Source organism: Perognathus longimembris, chromosome 2 (genome assembly GCF_023159225.1).
Source record: "Perognathus longimembris pacificus isolate PPM17 chromosome 2, ASM2315922v1, whole genome shotgun sequence".
NCBI classification, from domain to species: domain Eukaryota; kingdom Metazoa; phylum Chordata; class Mammalia; order Rodentia; family Heteromyidae; genus Perognathus; species Perognathus longimembris.
In genome coordinates, this window is record NC_063162.1 from 154,609,653 (window position 1) to 154,629,391 (window position 19,739).

At 44.1% G+C, this 19,739-nt stretch overlaps 1 long non-coding RNA gene across 1 annotated transcript; it reads left to right on the forward strand.

Annotated features, from left to right (window-relative positions):
• Window positions 1–1,529: 1,529 nt before the first annotated feature.
• LOC125345907 lies at window positions 1,530–9,913 on the forward strand. The gene is made up of 3 exons (XR_007209812.1): window positions 1,530–3,069; window positions 3,297–3,298; window positions 8,612–9,913. It is a non-coding gene; the product is annotated as an uncharacterized LOC125345907 (long non-coding RNA).
• The last annotated feature ends 9,826 nt before the right edge of the window (window positions 9,914–19,739 follow it).

A 19,739-nucleotide genomic window follows, 5' to 3' on the forward strand; every position in this document is an offset into this window, starting at 1 on the left:
TGGGACCTCAAGCCCCCATTCAGCAAAATGGTCTCTGGCCGCAGTGCTGTAAGTCCCCTATCTCTCTCTCGTTTTTTTTTTTTTTAATTTAAATTGTGTTGTAAAGATGTACAGAGGCTTACAGTTATGTGAGTCAGATAATGAATGCACAGTCCCTTATCTCTTTTAGCCAATGAGATACTGCATCTTTTGAAGGGTTCTTTAAACCTGGCACACCCCTTCATCTATCATAATCCAGAGTCTTCCATTTGGCACTTATTTAATTCTGTCTGACCTTAACTGTTTGCACATTTGTCACACTGGCTATGTGAAGTCCTGTGGGTGGAGATCAAGTTAATGAGTCTTTGAAGCCCCCATCCCCTCATTCCCAGAGTACTCCATATTATTATTGGCATGTTGTAGGCCATCAATCATGTTTGTGGAGTTTGTTATTTCTTTTTCTCTTTGCAAATAGGGGCTTGAACTCAGGGCCTGATTTTAGATCAAGGCTGGCACTCTACTAGTTGAACCATAGCTCTTCTGGAAAATTGAACTAGATTACTTTCTTCATCGACCTTAGAATAAAGCAGTTCTTTTTCAATAAGATGGCATTACATAAAAACTTACATAAAATGAGATCATAGTAGAAGATTCTTGCTCACGTCATAAGTTACTTGGACAAAAACATAAGCAAAACTTCCATGCATTAGTAGTTATTAAGAGCAGGACACTTTCCTTATATTCTTTTAAAATTATGATTATTTTTAATAACCATTACAAAGTAAAATTTGCATGATAAAGATAATTGGAATTATATCAATATATAAATAAGAAAAGTAAGTCCTGCTACCAAAGGAAAAATGCTTCTAATACTATATTTCTAGTAGGATTTAAAATATATTAGGTATACAATAAAATATGTAATTGTATATCTGTATGTATATATGTATGTGTACAAATCAAGACCTAGATGAGAAATCTTTTATGACAAGAATTCTGCTTCCTTTTTCTACTGTTAAAGATATTCTGGTTTATCCTTGATGAGATGTTCCCTCCTCCTTCCAGCCTCTCCAAGGCCTGGAGAGAGCTCTGCCTACACTACATCTTCACCTGGTCCTCTTTCTCTCGTGCAGTAATGGATTGCTCTGCTACGCCATGGTCTCTAATAGAATGTGGGCTTCTGACTGGCTGATACTTTGGAGATGGCTTTAGAAGACCCTAGGGAAAACAGACAGACTTGCTTGGGATCACTTGTGAGGTTCTGAAGAGGCATGCTGAAATATCACTTGTTTTCTTAGGAAGGAGACCAGTAGATGACACTGGCGGTGGTGTTACTTAGGTCTGGGCTTGAGCACTTAAAAAAATATTTCTTTGTTGTCAAAGTGATATACAGAGGGGTTACGGTTTCATATGTAGGGCAGTGCGTACATTTCTTATCTAACTTGTTAGCCCTTCCCTCATTCCCCCTCCTTTTCCCCTCCCCATTTCCCTCCATAAGTTGTACTGTTGGTTTACAGCATATAGTTTTGTAAGTATTCCTGTGCATTGGTTTGTCTTTTATCCTTTGTCTCTATTTTGATATTCCCCTTCCCTTCCCTAGTTCCAATACACGTATATATAATATCTTTTCTTTGAGCGTGCACCTGGCTCAGCTGACTGTCAGCTGTGTCATGTTCCTGATACTGCCCTCTCGTCATTGTTGGAAGATGGCTTCTGGATTTGTGACCTGCCTTTGCGCTTTTCCCAGGAGTGATAAATTTGCAAGGACCCACCTCTGCTGACCCAGGGTATATACAAGCACCTGGTTGTATATAAAACTTCCATCTAGGTACACCTCTAGCAACCCCACAAGTTATCTCTCAACATAGAAAGCCACAATGAGTCCTCGCAGGAACAGCCACAGAGTAACATCCCTATCTCTCACAGCCGCAGAATAACACCCTTACCTCCCACTTTTGTCCCATTCAACAGGGGTTTCCTTGGCATGCACTGTGAACAGCTACCTGGAGAAGACTTAGAGAACCTAAGCTAAGACAAGTGAAAAATGGCCCTGCCCTCCCCACAGGGGAGTGGATAAAGCAACTCCAGAGAACCTACATGCAGAAGTATTTGACCTTTGTAATGTTTTATAAACGTTTGAATAGTTTCCATGAGGCAGGGCCTTGAGTTCTCCACTGGTCTCCCATGCCCTACCCGCTTCTTGTAAGTACTGGAGCTGTAACCTATGAAATCTGCCTCAGTCACAGTCTAAACACCTTCCCAGGGCGCCGCAGAGCAGAGGGCTGGCTCTCCTGGAGGCTGGGGTGCAGACACAGAAGTAAACAGGCACGGAGCATCTAAAGTCAGGGGCCACCCTGGGGGCTCCAGAGCTCAGCAGGCCAGGCAACCATTCCTCCAAGCTCCCTGCAACTACTTTAATAATGCTGGCATTGAGCCACCTCATCCTAAGATTGCACCAATCTGGCCAGTGTCAGATTTGTGAACTCCTGTGTCGAGGCTCCTGGTTGGAGGGACCCTAACCAGGGCATGGGGCTATTGTAAAAAAGAAAAAGAATAATGACCATCTGCCATGTACTGGGTAACTACTTTTATTTTGTTACTTTATTTTGGTCTTGGAAACTTACGCAAACAAACTTTTATGCAAACAGAACGTGAAGCCTTTGTCATTGGTCTGTCATTTTCTCCAGGCCAGCTTCGCCTGGCCAGGGTGTTCCCCGGCCATGGGCCTCCTCCTCCTCCTCATGTAGGTCTGAGTCAGCCATGAGATGCAGACAGGACCCCTGCATTCCCAGTCCTCCAGCTGGTTGAGGGCTGGTTGAGGCATGCATCATTCATCCAGGGTTACTTGTGCATCTCTGCAATGTCTGGTGCAAACTTCCAAGGACAAACACATCTTTCCTCCACCTGCAAAGGTGAGCTGCCCGAAACTCCTCTTGAAAAGGAAGCACTGACAGGTGTTCAGGCCAGACTCACATGCCAGAATTTCAGGATCAGGCCCACCCTCTATATGCCAAACAGAGACATGGTGATGGAAGAGAAAGGTTTATTATGCAGCAGCCATGGAAAGAGCATTTTGGTACTTTTCCAGCCGTCTTCAGGGCACAAATATTCTTCATAGTTAGTTAAGCAGGGGCAGAGCATGTGAAGGTACTGCAAAATTAAAACAGGTCCCAAAGCAGGAACTTGTTTTGGGGGAGATGGGAGCACAGGAAAGGAAGGAGAAAGAGTGAGCAAATGTAGTCATATCTGGTGTACATTATGTAAAAGTTGAACTATGTAACAAAGATAAGGTGGGAGAGGGGCAACAGAGGAGCAAGATGTGGTGTGCTCATCACCTGTCTTAGGGAACTGAAACCTCTTTGTACTACTACTTAATGATATAGTAATAAAAACAAGTCCCAAGCTACAGGTGTGTTCAGAGACAGTCAGAGGTGTACCAGGCGGTCCGACAGTCTTGTCTCAGAATTGATCAAGTAGGACATTGTTAAAATGAGTTGTTAGGGCTTGTTAGGTCATCTGGATCCCAACGATTGAAAAGTGATCATAAAGAGAATGATTTAGAGCATCCATACAAAATTGGAGATACATATAAAATTCAGGTCGGGATGCCAAGCTTTTAATCAATTCATGAACCTAGCAACAGCAGCTTCCCATCATTTCTTAAAACTCTATAGGGCTAATTTTTTAAGTAAAATTTTTATTGTTACTACACAGGTGATGTACAGAGGGTTATAGTTACTTAACTCACATAATGAGTTCTGTGGTACTACATTTAAAACCAGCATTACTCTGTTTACCTGCATGCAGGAACAAAACCAAAACCAACATTACTGTTTACTTGCATGCAGGAACTCAAGTGCAAAGATATTCCCTCATGCCAGAGGTTGCAATGAAATGCAACACTGTACTCTATGCCTCCTCTCAGCCTTTTGCTTCTTTATGAATGTCAATTGTCTGCTTTGCTTGATGTTGCATCATAGAACTGTCTTTTCTCTCCTCTGTCTCTCCACCTCAGATGTGCTTTCATCAGACATTTTTGTGGTTCTAATTATGTCCTGGGATGCAGGAATCCTCATCAGGAGCACAGGGGGTCCTCCCTCTCCTCCTCCACTGCATCCTGCCTGTGCTGGGAAGTGAAGGCTGCCTCTTGCCTATCTCCCTTTCCTTCCTTCCTTCTTTCCCTCCTTTCTTCCTCCCTCCTTCCTTCTTTCCTTCCTTCTTTCCTTCCTCTTTCTCTCTTTCTTTCTCCCTTTTTATTTTTTAATATTTAAGTAGCTGTATAAAGGGGTTTCAATTCAACATGTCAGTTTATGAAACACATCTTCATCCATGTCACCCCTTCCATTATTCTCACCCATATCTCTCCTAAAGTTAGCAGATTCAGTTTTCTCATCTATTCACTGAATATTAGGACTGTTTTCACCCACCTTTCCTCTCAGTTCAACTGCCCTTCCTCCACCCAGAAACATATGTTCCAGCTTCCTGGTCTGGTGTTCATTTTGTTAAACTAAGTTGTTCAAAGGAGTTGCACCATTGCAATCCTCCTGGGTGCACATCATGCTTTAGTCAGTTTATTTGTGTGTATATGTACATAGCCCTGTGCATGTTTTCATATGTTACTATAACTTAGATCTGACTTCCACATATGAGAGAAAACATGAACCCTTTGTTTCTCTGAGCCTGACTTACTTCACTATTTTTTCCAGGTCCACTCATTTCCCTGCAAACAACATAACATTATTCATCTATGTATCTATGTATCTATGTATCTATCTATGTATCTATGTATCTATGTATCTATCTATGTATGTATCTATGTATCTATGTATCTATGTATCTATGTATCTATGTATCTATGTATCTATCTATCTATCTATCTATCTATCTATCTATCTATCTATCTATCTGTCTGTCTATCTATCTGGGTAGATAGATATAGTCATGGTTTCTTGTTCCACTCATCCATTGTGGGGCATCTAGGCTGTTTCTGTAGCTCGGCTATGATGAATAGTGCAGCAATAAACATGGATATGCAGATGTCTTTACAGTATCTTGTGATCTTTTGCATAAATGCCAAGAAGTGGTATTACTGGACCAGAGGTAGTTCAGTAGTTTATGCTTGGCACTTTTGAGGAATCTCCAAACTACCTTCCTGCACTAGTTTACATTCCCACCATAGTGTGCCAGTTTCCTTTTTCCCATATCCCTGCCACCATTTGTCATTGTTTATATCCTCAGTGATGGGCAATCTTACTTGGGTGACATGGAATCTTGGTATTGTTTTGATTTGCATTTTTATTTTCAGAAATATTGAGCATTTCTTCATGTATTTATTGACTGTTTTAACTTCTTTTGAGGAGTCTCTATTTAAATTCCTTTTCCCATATATTAATAAGGTTATTGATTCTTTGGGGGTTTAGTTCCTTGTATATTCTGAATATTAGCTCTTGTCAGACATATAGCTGGCAAAGATCTCCCATTCTGCAGACTGTCTTCATTTGTTTCTGTCTCCTGAAGTTTAGGCTGTCTTTGTTTTGTTTTGTTTTTTTGCCAGTCCTGGGGCTTGAACTCAGGGCCTGGGCACTGTGCCTGGCTTCTTTTTGCTCAAGGCTAGCACTCTATCACTTGAGCCACAGCACCAGTTCCTAGGCTGTCTTTTTTAGCTTGGTACCTGTGCCCTTTACTGTACAGAAACTTTTTAGCCTGATGCCCCAGCATGCCTCGACTGGGAAACCTCTCCTGCTCCTTCCCCTCCCCCTCCCTGCCCCCCTCCCATGTGAGACACACCCATCTGGCCTGGCAGTCCCTTCTGCCCCCATGGTGCTGCTGTGGGCGGTCATCTCATAAAAGTCTTGCCATCTACTGGAATGTACACAAGTTGCTTCCTTTTCTTCCCATTTCAGTTTTCTTTCTCTTCCTCCCATCTTGCTTTCTGCTTTGTGAACCTTGGGCACTGGAAATGTAGTGTTCTCTAAGGATGTCCAGCTCAAGAGTCTGATTTAGGGATGATACACCCCATGTATGTTGGCTATAATGCAAGAGTCTAGACTCTAGAAAGTCCTGTAGAGTATGTATTATTTATGTAACTAATGTATGATTGCATTTCTGTGGTGTTTAAAAATGAAAAGATCATCCCCAAAGAATATTTTACACTAGCAACACCATGTAATATCATCACCATGCTACCTGGAGTCGGGGCCTGGTGTCACATGCAGTCCCTACCACAGCTCCTCATGCATGGCTGCTACCTGGAGTCGGGGCCTGGTGTCACATCCAGTCCCTACCACAGCTCCTCATGCATGGCTTTGGGTGAGGAAGGACCAACCATGGAGGCCCGGCAAGTGCGGCTCTGACTGTGGCAGTCCTGCACTGGACGCGGGCTGCTAGGCCTCTTCCCCCTCCAAGGGTGTACTTTTAAGTGGTGTCACTGTGCATGAACAGGGCAGGAACTGAAATCATACCCTCATCTAGAAACATATCTTTGTTTAGACTGAAATTTTATCAACCCTTTGAAGGTGTCATTCCATGGTGGTCTGCTTTGTTTCTAATCATAAGTAATTTGCCTCTCTCTCTCTCTCTCTCTCTCTCTCTCTCTCTCTCTCTCTTTCTCTCTCTCTCTCTCTTCTCTCTCTCTTCTCTAGCCAATTCTAAGTCTTGGCTTTTCTTTGATATTTTAAGAGTTTGATTATGATGTGGTTAGATGCTTTAGTTTTTAATTGATTGATCCTTGTTTGGATTTGCTGAGTTTCCCGTATCAGTAGAGTTTCAAATTTGGACATAACCTTGTATTTCTTCCAAAGCATTTCACCTTCTCTTCTCTGTCTATCTGGGACATTAGGTACATGTAGGGCTCTCGGCCCTCATGCACTCTCTCTCTTTTTTTTTTTGCCAGTCCTGGGCCTTGGACTCAGGGCCTGAGCACTGTCCCTGGCTTCCTTTTGCTCAAGGCTAGCATTCTGCCACTTGAGCCACAGCGCCACTTCTGGTCATTTTGTATATATGTGGTGCTGGGGAATCGAACCCAGGGCTTCATGTATACGAGGCAAGCACTCTTGCCACTAGGCCATATCCCCAGCCCCCCCTCATGCACTCTCTCCTGACCTGCGAGGGAAAGGCTGGAGCGTGCCCTAGTGTGAAAAGTGAGGACGTGTGTAAGTCGTGAAAAACGCTCACCCAGCCCCATTATGTTTAAATAAGGACTCAGGTCTCCAGGTGCTTTGGGGAAAACATCGCGCGAAATCCAAGGTTTTAGTTTCAGGGTGGGGTTTATATAGCAATAATGGCGGCAGGAAGGGGAGGGATTTGGAGTGGCTAGCTAGACACGGCGATAGGCTGATTATGAGCTGTCCATCACAGTGATGTCACGGGACTTCCTCTATGGGCAGTCCTCATGTCCCATAGGACCGCCCCCTGGGTTCCACCCGCCGCCATCTTGGCGCTCACGTGGTCCGAGGGCGTGGGGGGGGGCTAGCAGCCACGTGGCCCCAGGCCAGGAGAAGAGGAGGGCCTAGGACCGCCTCTTAAAGCTATAAGCCGGTGCCCAACAGGTACACATACAGCTAGGCCATTTGGTACAGATGGTCTAAAAATACGTTTCTTATTTCAATTGTATAAACTCACAAATTTTTATTTCAATATTTTTGTTTATTTTAATTATATGTATATATTCTTTAGGAGGTTGTGCATAGGGGTTCCAATTCAACATAATGATTTATGTGTACAATGTATCTTGATCAATGTCACTTTTCCCATTGTTCTTCCCCATCAATCACTTTGGGTTACCTGTTTCCATTTTTACATATGTATACTGTGTATTATTATAGTGTAGTCACTCACCCTTCTCTCCAATCATCTGCTCCTCTCCCTGTTTCAATATTCTTCTTGTATTTTTATGTGTTTGACTTTGTAAATCTAAAAAAGAATAAGTATAGAGATTCTCCAAAGAGTGCTGACACTGAACGAAGAGCAGCAATCATCATTGTAAATAGTGAGCCTATTCAAGGAGACTGGGGCAAGGGGAAGGTTGTTTTCTTGTTGGTGTTTGTTTGTTTGTTTTTCTTTGGGTGATTTTTGATGTTGATCCTGGGGCTTGAATTCACAGCCTGGTCACTGTCCCTGAGCTTTTTTGTTCAAGGCTAGTGATCTACCACTTGAGCCATAGCTCTACTTTGGGCTTTTTTTGGTGTTTAATTGGGGATAAGAGCCTCATGGAGTTTCTTGCTCAGGCTAGCTTTGAACTATGATCCTCTGTTCTCAATCTCCTGAGAAGCTAGGATTAAAGACAGGAGCTGGTGGCTAGCTCATGTCTTGGGAAAGTTTTTAAAGACAAAAATGAAGAGGACTGTCAAAATATCTGATACAATGATCTTTGGCCACAAGGAGTAACACCAGTACGGCATCTGACTGAGTTGAGCAGATAGTTGCAGTTAGATGTCCTTGCAGAAATCTCTTCCCCCCACACCGAAAGTCCTGGGGTTTGAATGCAGCATACTGCAATTGCTAGGGAGGTTCACTAAACCTCTTGTTCTAGCTGCAATGTCAAGCATTTTTCCACTGAGGGAGTTACCAGCCTCTCATTTTCAGTCTCTCAGGTAGCAAGGATTACAGGCATGAGCTACTGGTGCCCAGCCAGAAGTGCTTTTTTGTGGTGTGGCAGCCTTTCTGTAGGCTTGTGGCCTATGGCAGACCTTGGTGATTGATGAATATTACGGAAAGTATGCAGAAAGACCCTTTGTTCAAAATCTCATCTTCAATTGATTTTTCAGTTGTTGTTAACGTTGATGCAGGTACCCCCATTTTGACTTTGACAACTTTCATGTTTCTCTCACAATCCCATTTGATGGGTTAAAAAAAAAACAGCCACTCTTTTCCATTTCTAGCATATCATTTGAAATTATGTCTAAATACCTTCTAATCGTCTATACTCATGTGTATTCTGGATGTTAAACCCTTGTCAACCTGGCCTTTCTAAACTATAGAAAATGAATGCTGGGAGGTGTCTTATGGAAAGTGAAGAAGGTTCTCCTTTTACAGTGTGACTTTACCATTCTGAAACACAAGAGACAAAATTTATATCTTGACCCTAGAACCTGGCTTTCACTCATGTAACATTAGCTAAAATGACTTCAGTAAAGCAGAGGTTGACAAATGTTGGTATGCCATGACCCCCCTCTATTGTGTCTAGAGCCCTGAGAGCTGGAGGTAGGCTGCTGTGAGCTTGTGTATAGGAGAGGCTACACCTGAAGATGCCCATTCAACAGCACAGGAGAGAACATCTCTGGCCAGCATCCTAGTGAGCTGTGTCTGTCTGGAGTTGTGGAGTCCAAAGGAGCCAGTGGCTAGGCCCAACTCAGATTGTGACCCACAGGATTATGAGAAATGAAGTCATTGTTTATGCACTTGCTTTCAGTGTAGTGTATTTGTAGCAATGGATAACTGATAGCATGGTGAACTAACACATTCCAGTAGACTACTATTCATGTGAACATCTTAATGTTCTCACAGACCCCACGGTCTGTTGTGATTTCATTAGCTGTAGAGTTTTGTTCTCTCTTGCTTTTAAATAGCTGGCTTCCTAGATTGAATGGAGCATATAGAGTTTTGGAAATATGAGGCTAAAGTAGTAAAGAGGTCCCCATAATGTGGGACTTCTCAGTGACTTCAGAGAGTTAATGTTGGATGTAAATCTCTGAAACAGATGGGACAAGTAGATAATGAGTCATATGTCTCTCACACACATTACGTATTCATTCACAAACTGTATAAAAGCAGCAACAAGTAATGAAGTAAATTTAAATTCTGTAAGCCACGTGTCTCCCTGTTCTCTGACTCCCCAGAATGCCCAGCTCAGGGCCTTGGGACCTGACTTCTGTTCAGCCATACTGGTTTCCTAACTTGCTTAAAATATTGAAGAATGTATTCTCAAAATAGTGCAGGAAAAAAGATAAGAAATGAAACAAAATTTGAAATGGGAAGTTAGCGCCTTGCTTAGAGAAAGAAGTGTGCAGATCTATAAGAAGAAATGCTTCAGGTTAGTGATTTTGTTTGTGTGTTTAAATATGCTTCTTCTGTTACAATGAATTATGTCCTGTGCATTGAAAGTGGCAGCAAAGACAAGCACTGGCTCACACCTTCAGTCCTAGATACTCATGAGGTTGAGATCTGAGGATCACGGTTTGAAGCCAACCTGGGCAGAAGAGTCTGGAGACTCCTATCTCTACCTAACCACACACACACACACACACACACACACACACACACACACACACATCTGAAAGTGGAACTGTGGCTAGCCTTCAACACAAAAGCTCAGAGATAGTGCCCAGGACCAGGCAGTAGAACCCAATGGATCTTGCTAACTGGAGTTTGAAAAGGAAGACTTTCATGTTTTATTTTGACTATCACTATAAGGCATTTGTTCATTTTCACAATGGGAGGAAATTAAAATTAGAGAAATTCCAAATTAAAAACTTTTATTCAGATTCATGGTGACTTATTGTAACTTCAAAAATGATGACCCTAATTAATTTTTCTGTGACCCAGGAATGGCATTCTAATTTACAGTCATATTTTTCAGCATCAAAGATTCTTATGATAATGGAGAACAAAGCATATTAAAGTTCAGAATATTAGAACAGCTCTCTCCCCACACTCAGAAGACTCCCTGAACTTCATGATGAGCAGTCACTTTTCATTGCAAACCAAGTGTGTTTATTGAATTGATTCTCTTTTCACATGGTTACTGTTTGTTCTTCATCATAAAAGTGTCCCAAAGTCATCAATTTATAAGGCTCTGACAGTAGCTGGAAGATGGAGGCAGCCAGTGTGAGGTGCCTGCACTGAGCTAATGTGATGTCTACATTTCCTGGCACTGCTGCTCTCAGTTGTTGGTAACTGGCACACCCCTCTGTCTATGTCCTAACAGACACTTCATGCTGTCATGAGCTGTCTCTGCCTTTGGCAGGTCTGCACCTGAATCTCTGGATGTATTGTTTGTCTCTGTCCAACGTGTGTGTGACATCTACTTGGTAATATTTAGGGTGATAACCTTTTTTATTTCAGACTCCAAGGGATTCCTCCACCGGCCATTGTTCCCCATCACTTCTACCATGTTTCCAGGGGCACTGCAGGAGGGGCTTGCAGCCTTCTCCTCACTTGTGTGTCTGCACTGTTCACAGGGTGCCAGGCGACCCTACCAAGGTGACACTGCTTCCAGGATTCCATCATCCTTGCCTATATGGGCACCTCTAGATGCATCTCTAGACTGTGAGGCTTCAGGGGCAATGTGGGAACCCTGGGCCTAACCTTATATATATATCCAGTGGTTACCTTTAGTTACAAAATAGCAGCTGCATTTCTGTGCATCTTCCCAGGCTCTCCCATGGGAATCTACCAGCTTCCTCCTGTGGAAGGTTGTGGTCACCCTCTCTGCAGTCAAGCATTGGACCTAGAGTAGTGGGAGTTGGAAGATCCTTGCCACTTTACCTCTGAGTGGGATGTGACCAGGGAATAGGAGATGGACTAGGCAGGACAGCTGGGAATCTGGCCTAGTGGCAAGAATGCTTGCCTCATATACATGAAGTCCTGGGTTCAATTTTCCAGCACCACATATATAGAAAACAGCCAGAAGTGGTGCTGTGACTCAAGTGGTAGAGTGCTAGCCTTGAGCAAAAAGAAGGCTGGGACAGTGCTCAGGCCCCAAGTCCAAGGCCCAGGACTGGCAAAAACAAACAAACAACAACAACAACAACAAAACAGACATGAGGCAGAAAAGGTGTGATTCCCTAGGTGTAGACTCTGGAGTGCCCCCCCTCCCAGAGGCCACTTTGGTCACCACAAACTAGGGGTTGAGAGTTTGAAATGAACATTAGCTGATCAAGAGCCAGTTGTACACATTGAGATGTGCTGGACCTGATCTGGAGCCAGCTTGGGAAGTTAGCAGGTGTGAAAACAGCAGTCTGAGGGATGTGTGAGTTGGTGGGAGCACAGGACTACTGGAGAGAGCAGAGCAGGCAAAAACCAAATATAGAGCAGTAGGGGGAGCAGATGGGAGTAGATGAGGACCAAACATGGAGCAGCAGGGGTGGTTGGAGGAGACAGGAGCAGGCCCAAGAGGGTCCTGTGGTTATTGTGTGAAGATTGTGCCTCTAGATTCCTGGACTTGGTGTAAGGTGTGGAGGGATGGAGAAGGTGAAAGATGGCTCAGACACCAAGTGTGAAGGTGGTGCTGATGGGGCCTGAGCACAGGTGGCTGCAGCGGGAGGGGCACTCTATGCTGAGAAGACAGAGATGGTAAGCCCAAACCATGCATAGCTGACTGGACACTTGTCTGAACGCTACCTTCTCCACAACCAAATGGAGAGAAAAGCACCAGGGCCCAGGAATGGAAGGTGCTGTGTGCTTGGCAGCACTTGTGGACACATGGGACGAGCTCACAGATGTAACTAACACTACTGCACAGGAAGTAGCTATGGTGACAGTCAGAGGCCTTGTGGATTTGGGTCCCCTCTGCTCAATGGCAGGGAATGACTAAAGGTGATCTCTGGGCAGTGGAGATCCCTTCCCATGCTGGTCATTGACAGCTGGCCTGCACTGAACATGAACGTTTCATGTGACCATGGGAGAGGCAGTAAGTGACCCTAGCATCCTCCTTGTAAGGTCCTGCTGTGAGGCAGTGCCTCTCATTTCCCACTCAGCCTGCAGATACATGAAGACGGACTCTGTATTCACACAGGTGTTGCCTCAGCTGCCTCACCAGGAGAGCTGCACACTCATCTAAAGAGCTATGCTCCTTTTCAGAAATGAAGTCTTCACTCAGGAATCTCTGTAATAGCTGCTGGGGGCCTTCCTGGAGATCCCCACCATGGAGCCTTCATGGAAAACCCCACCATGGAGCCTTCCTGGAGATCCCCACATGGAGCCTTCATGGAGAACCCCACCATGGAGCCTTCATGGAGAACCCCACCATGGAGTCTTCATGGAGACCCCCACCATGGAGCCTTCATGGAGAACCCCACCATGAAGACTTCCTGGAGAACCCTTCATGGAGACCCCCACCATGGAGCCTTCATGGAGAACCCCACCATGGAATCTTCCTGGAGATCCCTACCATGGGGTCTTCCTGGAGATCCCCACTCTGGAGTCGTCTCCACCATCAAATCCTCCTGGAGACCCCCACCATGGAGTCTTCCTGGGGAACACTACCATGGGGACTTCCTGGAGAACCCTACCATGGGGGCTTCCTGGGGACCCCCACCCTAGAGTCTTCCTCGAGAATCCCTGTGTAATAAAAGAGCTTGCAAAGACACAGCCCAGTTGTACCTCATCTTGCTGCTGTGGGCATATAGAGCAGGGGTTAGAGGAGAGGCCTCAGAGTCAAGGGCCTTCCTGTGGATGGAAGTCTCACTTGGGGAGCCCTATGTGTGATTAGTGATGGTTGCTGCAGGGGGCAAGTTATGAACAAGGGAAGTAGTTATCAAATGGAGGAAGTGCTACTCTTTGACTTTCTGGCAGTAGTGTGCCTCACTAGAGCCACTGGGCCTGCAGCAGATGGAGTCGGGGGCTTTGCTAAGGGAGGCTTTCCTGCTGGGGTCACTTGGTGTCCTCTCCAAATGTCTTGCCACTCTCACTTTGGTGTTGCCATCTGCTCTCACCCAGTGTCCCAGCCCAGTCTGGGGCCCCTAGTGGCTGCTGCTGTGGATGACATGGCATGAAATACGCTGTCATTAGCAAGCGGTTTACCTTTATATATAAGGGCAAGAGAATAGTAAGGTTATGAAAACACTTGCTTCATGGACAGTTTCATTCATCTTGTTTTCAGTTGCCCTTTTCTACCCATTTAAAATTCCTCCTTTTTCCCCTGCTTCAGGGAGATTTTGAAATCTTAACCCAGACTGAGTGATGTGACCATGTAGACAATTTTCCAGCGGCACTTCTGAGTTTGCTCATTAGCTTTTTAAATCATGCATGTTCATCCATCAGAGCTGGTATGAGAAGTGATGTGTAGCTGCAGAAGGAGACCCTTGGGGAAGGTGCCAGCTCCCATAGCACATCATCCTGTGAGCAAGCTTCATTTCAAAAGACAGGTGACCGCATTCCCTGCCTCAAAGGACTGTTGTGAGGACTGAACGAGTTACAATAGCAAGCACCTCATGAGGGGAACTCAGAGGTGTGGCTTGGTGGCTACACCAACTTCACTTCACCAAATTTGGTTTTATTCCATTTGTCAATGAGATACTTGATGCTAAGGTTGTGTGTCTTGTCCCAGGGTCACAAAAGCTAGGAAATGGCAGAGCCTGGACTAGCTGCTTCCCAGACTAACATTGCAGTGCCTTAATACATTCATCCAGACCCAAACCAAGTAGCTGGGACATGGAGCCTTGGCTGGCACGTGTGATTAGGCAGGGGGCCCAGCCCCAGCAAAGCAAGGCCTGAGTCTAGGCAGCCCCAAGAACAGAAAAGGGCTCTAGTGAAAGTTTCCAACCTTCTCTGTGCTTCTCCAGAATTCCAACCCTTTGCCTGGGTCATTGCTGCCACGTAACTCCTCCAGGGACCCGAGGGAAGCCTGCTGTGGAATTGCCTTGGCAGGTCTCTCTCTTCATTCTTTTAGAACCTTAGTGTTTTTGCTCCACTGATCTGGAGCACCTGGAACCTCTCTAGGCAAGATGCATTAAACAATATACACACTTTAGCTTCAGATTTGATCTCATTCCCTAGACTTGACAGATTCTCTGCTTTCTTGAGAAAAATTTATTCTTCACATGGCCTACTTCCCCTTCTCTAAATATTTGAAGTCCCTCGAGGAATTTGCTCAGATACCTCTTAGCATGCATGCACACATGCACATGTACACAGTATATGAGCACATATGCATACATGCACAGCCCTACATGTGAGTCCACACAATGCAGATGAACACATAGCAGACATGCACACATGTGCACAGCTACATGTGAGTTTACACAATGCAGCACATACACAGTAGCTTAGCACATATGTATACACACAGCTGTACATGTTAGTTCACACAATGCAGATGAACATACAGCACATGTGAACACACATAGCCTGCACATGTAAAGGCACACACACATATACATGTGTGCACACACAGATCTGCAATCCTGGTTCATTTGCCTCTTTACCCCTCAGCCTGTCATTTGCTCTAAGCATCTTTCTTAACATTTTATGTATTTAATTTTTGGTGGTACTGAGGTTGGAACTCCAGGCCTTGTGCTTGCTGGACAGGACATCTGCCACTGAGCCACACCTTTATATTTATTTATTTTATTTGTCCCATTAAAACATTTATTTCTCAGAGAGAAAATAAGTTTTCAGCAGTCATATTATATTAGGTAAAATTAACTTTTGTAATATTTACAGACATAGAGTTTGCTCTGTTTATTTGCTCTCTTGTACCATCCATTAAAAACAATTCTAGAATGCAAATAAAGTCAACTTTCTACAATAACTGAGGCACTATGTGCTCCACAGCAGACATGACAGAGACATGCAGACCCCATGCCACAGCAGGGTCTGAGCCTTTTCTTGTGTAAAGAGCCTAGAGACTAAGAGTCACAGACTGAAAAGTAGAGAGAGAGTAGGAAGAGGATATGTTGAGAAAGGAGATGGAATTTATTTGTTTGTTTGTTTTTGTGTCAATCCTGGGGCTTGAACTCAGGGCCTATATTCTTGCTTAGTTTTTTCATTCAAAGCTGGCATTCTACTACTTGATCCACACCATACCTCCACTTCACAGATAAACTTTTAGGTACTATACTACATCATAATCTATGAGAAAAAAATGACAGGTTGAACTTTATTAAAACTAAAAACCACTCTGCCAATGACAATATCAAAAGAATGGGAAAATGAGACATGAACCTGAAGAAAATACTTGCAAAAATCATGTGATGAAATACTTTTTTTTCCAAAATATACAAAGAATTCTTAAAATTCATCAGTAGCAAAACAATCTGGCTAAAGATGAGAAAAATACTCAAAGAAGATAGTCAGATGACAATAAATATTCAAAAGTCTATTCCATATCTGAAGTCATCAGGGAAAAGCAAAACAAACCACCAGTGACGTACTACTACACACTGGTTTGAAAGGCCCAAACCCAGAACACTGGCAATAATGAAATACTGGGAGGAGTTGAGCCATTGGTGGGAGAATGTAAGATGAAGACACCTTTGGGGCTTGTTGCAAGCTAACCATACCCTTACAGTATGGTTTGGCAGCACACCTCTTGATGTGTACACACAGGAACTAAATGTGTGTGTCTTCATCCAGATCTGAACACTCATGTCAAGAGCAGCCTTGGTCATGGTTTCCACATCCAGTGACTACCGATGTGCTCTTCAGGAGGGGAATTAATATGGCTCATCAGGCAGTAGGAAACTATTTGGCAGTAAAAATAAATGAGCTATTAAGCCTTGAAAAGCCCCAGAGGAATGTTAAATTTACATGATTGAGTAACAGAATCCATTCTGTAAAGACCCTGGATGATTGTAGCTTTGTGACCTTCCGGAAGGACCATTGGTTCCAGGGCTGTGGCAAGGGTGAGTGCATGGAGCACCGATCAGTTTAGGGATGTGAACTGCAGTGGAGGACCCGTGTCTAACAGCACATAGATTACACACTGTTGAGTAACCATGGTGTGAACTGTAGGCCTTGGCCACAATAAATGACAGGTTCATTCATTGTAGCAGATGCACTGCCCAGTGGGGGCAGGGGTGGTTGGAAAAGCTGTACCTTCCTCTCGAATTTCCTGTGAACTTAAAACTGCTTTATAAAAGGAAAATAAAAACATGAGGGACAAAAGAAGAAAAAAGGCAGAAGGCCACCCTGACCTCTCAAGTCTACTAGGTGCACCCTTTTTCCCAGCGAGGGTGGAATTTCATGCCATGGGGTCCTCACTCCCCAGGAGTAATGCCTCAATCTGGGGCCCGCATCCCCTATACTCCACATGTACTTTATGTATTTATTTAATTTATAGTTATTATCTTGTGCTGGTACAGGGGCTTAGACTCAGGGACTTGAGTTCTTGTTCAGTTGGGCATGGTGAAAGCACCCATGGTAGCCTATCATCCTAGCTGTGAAGGGGTGGATCACAGTTCAGGCATAGACCTGGGCAAAAATCAAGCACCTTTCAAAAAAAAAGGTGCACAAGGGACTAGAGGTGTAGCTTAGCAGTGTTGTGCCTGTTTAGCAAGCATGAAGCCCCAAGTTTAAACCCTAATACTGCAAGAAAAAATAAGAGATGCAAAAATGAGAGTAGGGAAGCCATGAACAGAAAGACAGGATGTGAGTTGCCATCCACTTTTACTCAGCAGTTTTGGGGTTTTTTTGGTCCCAAGGGGTGGGGCCCCCGCAATTGGGCCACACCCTCACTGACTGGTCCACCCCATTGACAGAGGTGGCCTATGGCTCTCATGTGTCTCTGAGTTAGACCCACAGATATTTCTTCAGTCATGGCACGAAATAGATAACACAAAATCTATCAATCATAAGTGTACAGTTTTGTGGCAGCATTAAACACATTCGTGGAGGTGTATTTTTACACCACATCTTGTTTGTTCCTTCCTCTGTATACCTCAGGTTGTTTCTTCCCTTTGCTATTGTAAATTAGGCTTCCAGGAACATGACACTCTACGTCTATGAGTATTTGTGAATCTCTGCCTTCAGTTCTTTCTGCTACTTATGTGCAAGTGTGTCACATGGTATCTTGCTCTGCTTTCTGTTGCTAAAACAGAATATTGAGACTAAGTAATTTATAAAGGAAAGAGGTTTATTTTAGCTCATATTCCTGGAGGATGGGAGGGACATAGGATCGGATGGCTGTCCTAAGTGGGGGCCTCGTGGGACTTCAATTCATTGCAGAAAGTAGAAGGGCAAGTGCGGGTATGAAAAGAGGCCAGCAGCTGAGTTCCTCCAATGGCTAACCTAGTTCAGAAAAATGTGAATCCTCCAGGAGGCACCAGCCTCATAGCCCACACACTACCTACCAGGCCCCACCAGAAATATGGCTGCATTGAAGAATGAAGGCTCAGACACATGAACCTTCAAATCATAGCACGTGGTAATTTATTTTAAGGGTTTGAGCATGGACACAGTGTTTTTCACAGCAGATTTACCATTTGACCCTGCAACCACATGCATGAACGTTCATTTCTCCATGCCTCTCTTGATGCTTGGTGCTTCTGTTTGTTTGGACAGTAGTTGTTCCAACAGGTGTGAGGTGATTTTTGACTTGCATTTTACTGGTGGTTGTTAATGTTGCTCATATTCTCATGTGCTTATTGCTCTTTTATGTATCTTTGGAGAAGTTCCAAACTTCAATTTGGGTCCTTTGCCCATCCTTGAATTAGGCTATGTGTTTCTCATTGTTGAGTTGTGGTTCTTTAGTTTTTTGGTGATATTGGGGTTGAGTTCACATCCTTCCCTCACTAGGCAAGTGCTCTACTGCTGAGCCATGCATCCAGCCCTTTTCTGCCCTCGTTAATTATTTTGCTTCCTGCCCAAGCAGGTGCATGGATGATAATTTGCCTATTCTTTGCTTCCCATGTATCTGAGAGGACAGGAGCATTCTTACATGCCCAGATTTTATTGACTGAGATGGGATCTCATGCACTTTTTGCTTGGACTGTCCTTGAACTTTGGTCCTCCTGATCTTAGCATCCCATGTAGCCTGATGACAAGTGTGCACCATTGTGCCCAGTTATTGCTTGGGAAGGGCTCTCAAAGATTTTTTTGGCTCAGACTAGCCTAGAACTGCAATTCTCTCAATTTAGCTTTACACACAGCTAAAATTGCAGACACAAATTACCATGCCTGGGGAGTTGTAGTTCATTCTTACTGAAGAGTCATTTTCATGTCTGATATTTTTTCACAGGACCAGGTATCGACTGACCAGCTGCCCTGATTGTTTCTTGAGAGCAGTGCACTACTCCCTACATGGCTTTCTTAACAGTTTGGGTGGGTCAACTTGAATTCATCTATTAAAAGTCCAAGAGATTTATTTTTCTTTTTAGAGAAGAGGGTGAAAAAACTTCAGTCAAATCTCTGGTGTGTTTTCATTGCCAAATACCGTCTGGAGTAAAAGTTGAAGCTTGGTAAGAAATCCCTGGGCATGTCGAGGTCACCTTTCAAAGGCCTGGCCTCTCTTGATGGCAGAATCAGAGTGTCACAAATATGAACACAGTGCATTTATTACAGAACATGGGCCCAGTAAATGTTTGCTACAAGCCAGGAAAATCCCACAGCAATGGGAACAAATGACATTCATCAAGCCAGCAATTGTTTAATCAAGTGCTAAGCCTCGTAAGCAGAGGGATCAAGGTTTGGATGTTGTCTCAGATAATAGGCTGGCAAAGAAGCAGGGTGCAGCCATAGAACAGAGGCCACCATACCCCCAAATCTTCAGGAAAGTCAAGCTGTGAGGTACCAAGGACCCCATAGTGAGGCTCCCACTGCAGATGGAAAGTGTATGGCTGATGCTGGTTGCTGTCCTGTTTAACCCAGAAATTATGTTTCTTATTCAACTTATCAGGAGAAACCACTTCAAACAAGTTGTGTGAATCATCATCTATGACTGTTTGGCTTCTGGGCTTCCCCAGAATCTCTCTGAAGCTCCTTGTGGGATATGTGGGAGTTCTGTTCTGTTCTGATTACAAATGCCACAGGTCTAAGGAGGGCTGTGTCTGGAGCACCAGGGAGAGCCAAGGCATGTGTGGCTCCCAGTTCAGGCAATAAGAAGG